The sequence below is a fragment of the Delphinapterus leucas genome, chromosome 1 (genome assembly GCF_059928025.1).
Source record: "Delphinapterus leucas isolate spDelLeu-1000000601 "Yukka" chromosome 1, BTC_Dleu_Yukka2, whole genome shotgun sequence".
NCBI lineage: Eukaryota > Metazoa > Chordata > Mammalia > Artiodactyla > Monodontidae > Delphinapterus > Delphinapterus leucas.
In genome coordinates, this window is record NC_143129.1 from 108,735,814 (window position 1) to 108,743,306 (window position 7,493).

Consider the following 7,493-nt stretch of genomic DNA (forward strand, 5'->3'; position numbering starts at 1 on the left):
AGGTGTCTGGGCTTCTGGAAGGCTTGTGTCATTAGACAATGGATATACAGTTAATGTGTATCTAGGAGAATGACACAATAAAGAATCCACACCTAAGATGACATCATCTGAGAACGAGCATATCATGGATGCCAGATCCCTGCATCTAGAAGAAAAGGTGAGGAAATGCACGGCAGGGAAAAAAATCAGGTCTTCAATGACCATGAGTCAACAGCAAAATGAACAATGAGAATCAGTTATCCAACAGTGAAATGAACTCCCTTATATATAAAGAAAGCAACTACTCCCCAGTCTTGGAAGTTTTCAAGTGGCAATAATGATCAGACGTAAAAGGAATTACTTCTACATCTGGTGTAAAATGGAAGGATGGACTAACAAAACTAAACTTTATACTCCAATTTTAAAAGCACTAAGTAATACTGTCTAATCCTTAAAGGATTAGGAGAAAGCTGAAAGAAAAGGCCAGGGTTTCAAAAGACACATTGTAGAGTTCTATTTTGCTGGATTCTTGCTTGGTGTTAAAAAACAAATTGCAAACAAAATTTAAAACACAATACCGTTTATAATTACTCCAAAGAAAATGACATACTTAGGTATAAATCTAACAGAACATGTACAGGATCAGTATGATAAAAATTATCAAATGGCTGGTAGAAGAAAGACCTAAATAAATGGAGAAACATACCATGTTCAAAGGTTGGAAGGCTCAACATAGTAAAAAGATCAATTCTTCCCTAAATTGTTCTATAAATTTAACATTAATTCTTATCAAAATCCAGCAAGGTTTTTTTGTAGACAAGGACAAGCTTATTCTAAAATTTATATGGAATGGAAAGGCAAAAGAATAAGGTAATTTTAAAAAAGAATAAATTCTACCTATATTAAGGCTTACCTTATAGCTATAGTAATCAACATGGTGTGGTACTGGTGGAGGGACAGACACATAGATCAACAGAACAGACATTCTAGAATACACCAAGTCCAACTGATTTTTCACAATGGTGCAAAAGCAATTCAATAGGGAAAAGACAGCCTTTTAAACAAATGGTGCTGGAGTAACTGAGACAAACACAGGTAAAAACATGAACTTAAATGTTAAAATGATAAAGCTTTTTGAAAAAAATATGAGAAAATCTTCAGCACTTAGGGCTAGACAAAGAAGTTCCACACTTGACACCAAATACATGACCCATAAAAGGAAAAACTGATAAATTGGACCTCCTCAAAAGTAAAATCTTTGCTCCATGAAAAACCCTATTAAGGGATGAAAAATTAAACTACTGATGGGGAGAAAACAGATGCAAATCACATATCCAAAAAAGGACTAGAATATCTAAAGAATTCTCAAAGCCCAACAGTTTAAAAAAAAAAAAATTCAATTAGAAAATGAGCAAATGACATGAACAGACATTTCACTGAAGAAAATTTGTGGATGGCAAATTAGCACATGAAAATAAGTTTAACATCATTAGCCATTAGGATAATTCAAGTTAAAACCATAAGATATCAGTACACACCTACCAGAAAGGCTAAAATAAGAAAAAGTAGTTCAACACCAAATGCTGGCAAGGATGCAAGAGAACTTGGATCACACTCTTACATTGCTAGTGGGATATAAAATGGTAGAGTCACTCTGGAAAATATTTTGGCAGTTTCTTATAAAACTACACATGCACTTACCATGCAACCCAGCATTTATATTCTTGGACACATCCCTGAGAAATAAAAACATGCTCAAATAAAAACCTGTATACATTATTATACAAAGCAGCTTCATTTGCAATAGCCCAAACCTGGAAATAACCCAAATGTGCTTTAAAGAGTGAATGGTTAAACTTGGTACATCCATACTATGGAATACTGAGCAGCAATAAAAAGAATAAACAATTGATACATGCAACAATTTGGATAGACCTCAAAGGAATTATGGTTAGTGGGGGGAAAAAAATCGTAAAAGGTCACACACTATACCATTTCTTTTATGTAACATTCTTGAACTAACAAAATTATAGAGATGGAAAACGGATTAGTGGTTGCCAGGTGTTAGGAATGGAGGAAAGAAAGGGAATGTGGCTAAAAAAGGCAGCCTCAGGATGGAACAATTCACTCTCACGATGGTTACACAAACCTATGCGTTACAAAATTCACAGAACTATATACACATACAAATGAGTGCTTGTAAAATTGGTGAAATCTGAAAAAACTCTGTGGTTTGTACTGACATCAATTTTCTGGATTTGAGATTGTACTGTATGCAAGGTGTCGCCACTGGGGGAAACTGACGAGTACACAGGAACTCCCTAAACATTTTTTTTTTTGCAATTTCTTGTGAATCTATAATTATTTCAAAATAAAAAGTTAAAACAAAAACGGGGCAGGTGAATTTTATACCTGGAACAGACATTACTGTGTTGTAAAATACATATTTCTAAATGAGCCCAGGAATAAGTAAAATAATTTAACTTCATGTTAAATAAAAACAAAATATTCTCATTGAAAAAAGAACTGTCATTTTAGGTATTGGTTCAATCCTTAAGAATTTAATTATCAGTAGAAATGTGAAACACTGTATTCTTCAAGGCTCTTAACGAATTGAGCCTGATCGCTGACATGAAATACGAAAGAGGAGTCAGAAGTCAACCTTTTTCCTTTTTAGAGCGATTCCATTTTCCAAAATATCCAGAGGTTATACTACAATGAAGTGGTTATTAGAATACTGCCATGTGAAGACGACACCTACTTCTCAACTAGTGCAAAATCATCATGTGAATCTCAACAGAGAAGCTATCCTTGACTTTTTCAAATGCTAACTTTTCACTGGACAATCATGACATGTAGGTATAAGGAAAATCTTAAACAGTGGATGATTGATTCCTTCACCTATAAAGGTAACAACGTCTTTTTGCTGTAAAGGATCTTAGAATTAAGGCATATATAGGACATGCAGCTGAGAAGCAACTTATTAAGTATAATATAAGCCACTGTAAACTCTTAAATGCCAAAGGGACATAAATTTAAAAACAAATGTGCTGGCAATTACTACTTCACTATCCCTTGGACCAACAGCAAAGGAATAAAGAATGAAAAAGGTCATTTTATTTAGAATGAGGAACAGGGAAACGCTAGAAAACAGTATGCATCTGGCTCATTCTCTCCTTTGATAATATATTTCCTTTCTGGCACCCAAGGGAAGATCAGGATGCAATACTTTTATATACCCATAGCCTCTAATACAAGTTACATTCATCACAATAGACCCAAGGCAAGGTTTAATACTTTAGAATATGAAAAATTTGAGCATTACTATATCCAGTACTTTGGAGAATAGAAAAGCAAAGAATATGCCTTTAAAGAGTTGATGGTTTACCTGGAGAGGAAGACTAGTTAGTATTCAGGAATTATCAGCTACTCATTTTTCCAAGTCAGCTGTCATTCATTGCTTCAAGTTTTGCCAGATTCCTCAAATTTATGTTGCATCCCTCTTATGTGCACCCTCTACACTTCCCTTTCAAATCACTCCTCACACCATATCAGAATTAACATATAAAAACCCTATACAAGACTCTAATCTCTAAAGGCAGAGAACATGTCTATTCTATCCACTGCACCCAGCACAATGCCTAGAACACAGTAATTGCTGATGCAAAGATGAGGCACACTCTTTATTAAGTAAAAAGTGAAGTTTCAAAACAACATGAACAATCCTCTTTAAGTAAAAACAGAAAAAGATAAAACGTCTTGAAGACTAAGGCTTATATACCATTATCTCTGGATTGTAGAATTTGGAAGAGTTTCAGAACTGTACGTTTTGTGTTATCTGAATTTTCACTGAAATATTTTTGTATCATAGTTGAAAACAGTAAACCTTTTTCACTTGGGGAAAAAAATAACAGAGTTGATAAAGACTTCCTCCTCTGTTTTTCTCATCTACTACCTCCATGCCTCCCAATCATTGCCCCTTTCTTCTAAACCACATCTTCATTTTCTTAGAACCACTTCACTTTTTGTTGCCAGCTAATACACAACGTGAAAGTAAGCAGAAAAGCAATACATGATAAACAAATTAGCACTATTTCCTCCAAGTCAGATTTAGATGGAGAAAAGGAGTACTTTAAACACCAGATGTAATTTCTATTACAAGAAAATCCATAATTGGAGAATACTGCAGCTTCCTTATGAAGGGAATGAACTGCCTGTTGATTGTTATATTTAACTAGTTTTCAATTATTACTATTACTAAACTATAGCAAATGCTTGTCATTTTCTATACCTAAATTTATATTTCTCAATACCAAAACACAAGTATAATTTCTTAAAGAGGTCACTTTCAGTAACTACCTCAAATATTTTAAGGCTGCTTTGCAGAGTTAGCCAAGAAAACCATCTGACATTTTTACTCACTACTCTGAATACCTTATAAATATTGTAAGTATCAATATTACTGACTCTGTTTCCTTCCCAGAACAGAGACTTTACCTCATTCTTTTTAAAACTCAAACTACATTCACATTAGTTTTTTTTCAGTATTTCTTTGATTTTTATTACAACCTGTTTTTTGTTCAACACCATTCAGAAGTATGGACTTTTGAATCCCCAGTATAGAATATCCATCTGGAAAGCCCCAGAAAGCATTCTCTTGAAAACATTTCCAAGTGCTTTTGCTTCAGAATAAGCTTTTAAATAAAACAACACAATGGTTTCCCACTATGTAGGTATTGTTTCAAAATACCAAATACTTCCTTTGTTCAACTAATACCTTAAATCTGCTCTAATTATTATTTTTATTCTATGATAGCAGGTAAGACACATTTTTATTGAAAATTTTCAGCATACCTGCCACAGTACCATCATGAAGAAATATGAATGTTCTAGGTCTTTGCTTGAAGAATGGTGATGAGCAAATGTTTAATAATAAAGGGCAGAAGCTTCTGGGAAATGCCTGGCAGAAGCAACAACTGTTAAAAAATAGTCTTGTTCCATAATCCCATCCTACTCCACTTCTTTACTTATTCCACTACTTCCAAGCATCAACCTTTTCTTCCAATCAAGCCTATCTTCCTTACTGCTCTCTGAACAGGGCTGCTCTATTGAATGACATAACTAGCCTCCCAGGTCCTCAAAACTTAAAGACCCATGACCTGCTCAGTCAAGTACTGTCAACTAATCTCTCTAACCTCTCTCATTAGTATTCCCAACATCCCCACTGCTTCTACTACCTCAGATTTAAGTAGATTTAGAGACTTCCTTGGTGGCACCGTCTGTGCTCCCAATGTAGGGGGCCCAGGTTGACCCCTGATCAGGGAACTAGACCCCACATGCATGCTGCAGGTAAGAGTCTGCATGCCACAACTAAGAAGTCAGCCTGCCCCAACTAAGGAACCCGCAAGCCACAACTAAGGAGCCCGCCTGCCGCAACTAAGACCCGGCGCAACCAAATAAATACAATGTTTGTTTTTTTTTTTAAGACACAGTTAAAAAAACAACAAAAAAAAGATTTACCTATATTTAGATTAGCCCTAGCTGGCTTTGTACCTCATATTTCCTACATCCCAGTGCCAAATTAATTGTAAAACACAACTTAGCATAGCAGTCCCATCAGAATCCAGATCATTTCCAGCCTCAACTATGTCACACACTACCCAAATTCTACTGTCCTTTTCTGTGTGGGGGCTTAATGCCTTTGCTTACCCTTCCTGTACTGTGGAATGCCCTAGTGTGTTCCCTTCTCTACAAATCCTGATCATTCATGGTCCAGTTTAAACTCCTTTATGAAGTCTTCCCTAATAATTCCTTTTCCCAAATGTCCTCCATAGCCAGGCCCCAGGCAAAAGTACTCTCTCCCTTCCCTTAAATGCTCTTGCCACTCTTGCCACTTTAAATAGGTAAACATATACATTCTAAGCTTCCCAGCAAAGAGAAAGAGATAATTATATCTACTTCACATTTTCCTCCTGGTAGTGTCTTAGAAAACAGTAGGCCCTCAAATATTGAGTGAAATGTTCATTCTCAACTCCAGGCCTGTTCTTACCCTGTTCCCTCATTTTGAACTTAGCTTTTCTTTCCCTTAGCCTCTATTTAACCCATCCTTCAAGGTACAACCTAAGAAATATTACACCAAATTAATCTCATTTCTCCAGCAATATAGCACATATTTGTAGATACCTGTAGTCATATGCTGTTTCCAAACGTTGCTTAATTCTCATGTTTATATCCTAAACTCCCCAAGACTGTACCATTCTCTAAAGTATGCTCATTGAACTCCCACCCCACCACCACCAAAATTCCATCTCCTTGAATTTATTTATGCTGTTTCTTATCCTACCCTATTTTCCGCCCATCAAAATCTTATCATCCTTGGAGGAGGGATGGATTGGGAGTCTGGGATTAGGAGATGCAAGCTACTATATAGATAGAATGGATAAACAACAAGGTCCTACTGCACAGCACAGGGAACTATATTCAGTATCCTGTAATAAACCCTAATGGAAAAGAATATGAAAAAGAATATATATGTATAACTGAATCACTTTACAGCAGAAATTAACACGTTGTAAACCAACTATACTTGAACAAAATAAATTAAAAAAAAATCCTATCATCCTTCAGAGCCAAGTTCAAATGAGATTCCCTTCAGTAAGTCCTTCCCTAATGCCTCTCTTAGATTTACTCTTCCTATGGAATTCTGTACCAATATTCCATAGTACCTAATATATTTCAACTCAAATTTAGTTCTATTTATGTTTGCATCCTCCATAATTTAAGAATTCAGAGCAGGACTCCTAATATTTCATTTTTCTCTTACAAGCAACTCACAGGTATTCAAAATATAATTGCTGCATTTAAATAAACAATAATACAAAATGGTTTGAAAAACCATTTTCAGGAACTGAGGCGTACAAAAAATATCCTGCAATAATACTGAAGTAGGTTGAATTGAGTCCCCCAGAAGATAGAAGCCTGAACTTCAAGTACTTATGAATGTGAACTTATTTGGAAACAGGGCTTTGTAGATGTATTTAAGTTAAGGATCTTGAGATAAGATCATCTTGGATTTGGTGTGGGGCCTTAATCCAATTACTGGTGTCTTTAGAAGAGAAAGGACAGGAAGATTTGATACAGACTAAGGTTGTATAAATTGAAGGCATTAACTGGAATGATATGTGTACAGCCAAGGAATGTCAAGGACTGCTGCCTACCAGAAGCTAAGAGAGAGGCATAGAATAGATTCTCCATCAGAGGTTACAGAAAGAACCAACCTTGTCACCACCTTGAGTTCAGACTTCTAACCTCTAGAACCATGAGAGATAAATGGCTTTTGTTTTATGCCAAGTTTGTGGTAATTTTTTTTTTTTTTTTTTTTTTTTGGCGTTACGCGGGCCTCTCCCCGTTGCGGCCTCTCCCGTTGCGGAGCACAGGCTCCGGACGCACAGGCTCAGCGGCCATGGCTCACGGGCCCAGCTGCTCCGCGGCATATGGGATCTTCCCGGACCGGG